The following is a 1,261-nucleotide window of genomic DNA, read 5'->3' on the forward strand; positions in this document are numbered from 1 at the left end:
CCATGAAGACCCGAAAGAAAGGATGAGTGGGAAATTTAGCTTTGAAGCTCGATATGTCCAAAGCATACGATAGGGTAGAATGGAGTTTTTTGGAGTCAATTATGGAAAAACTTGGTTTTAGTGGCAAATTCATAAAGATCATTATGGAATGTATCAGCTCAGTCAGTTTTTCTGTGTTGGTAAATGGCAAGCCAGGTGTTGCTTTCTATCTGATGACTTGCAAAATTTCATATTACAGATTTTACAAGTTCGCTCGAGCGGAGGCTTTTGGCCGCTCGAGTGAATTCAGGTAGATTCAAACGCTCGACTGCCGCTTGATAGGGAACTTGAGCGGGTTGCTGAAAAACAAAGATCACTTGAGTGGAGACATTGGTTGCTCGAGCGAAATCAGGCAGAGTCGAACGCTCGACGTGTGCTCGATAGGACGCTCGAGCGAAATCAGGCAGAGTCGAACGCTCGATGCGCGCTCGTCACCCCGCTCGAGCGAACATCGTATTTTGACAGATTTAAGGTTTTCCGCTGTCACACCATATAAAAGGAATTTTTCACTCTAGGGCCGCGACTTTTGACTGAAGAACACTTTTTGGGACAGAAAAACATAGCTAGAGAGATTCAAATCATCTGTTTTGGAGAGGGAATTCCAATTATTGCACGTACGTTGGAATCATACACGAGCACGGATGGGAGAAAAGCGTTGAATCGTTCCCTTGAGCTTTTGAAGACGAGTTGCGGCTGCAAGGAGGATTTTTCAGTGTTTATTTTCTTCCAATCTTTTTAGAACAATTATGGTGAATTCGTTTATGTTGAATTCCATTTCTAGCATGAGCTAAATTTTCTTCATTCTAAGAAAACGATGTAACCTATTTCTGAACTATGCTTGTTTGTCTATGCTAATTTAATGCAATTATCTCTTTGTTTATCTAATTTATTCTGAGTTTATTGCTTCTAATTAACTGACCATTGATTAGATGATAATTAATCTTGTAATTTGCTATCGAAAGAGGGAATCATAGGGTAGATCTTGGATATTTCAGCATAGGTAAGTATAGAGATCGAAAGACTTGTATGAACCTATGTAGTAATTAAATCTTTGGTCTTATTGTGTCCTTGATTATTGAATTTGCATATTCTTGTGTGAATTGATAACCAAGAGTCAATTCCAATTGACTATCGAAAGAGGCTTTTGGATGAATTAGAGATTTGCTAATAGACAAAAGAGATTTAAATTAAGTTAGCTGGATGAAAAAAGTATAGTGAAGAA

The sequence above is a fragment of the Carya illinoinensis genome, chromosome 7, assembly GCF_018687715.1.
Source record: "Carya illinoinensis cultivar Pawnee chromosome 7, C.illinoinensisPawnee_v1, whole genome shotgun sequence".
NCBI classification, from domain to species: Eukaryota; Viridiplantae; Streptophyta; class Magnoliopsida; order Fagales; family Juglandaceae; genus Carya; species Carya illinoinensis.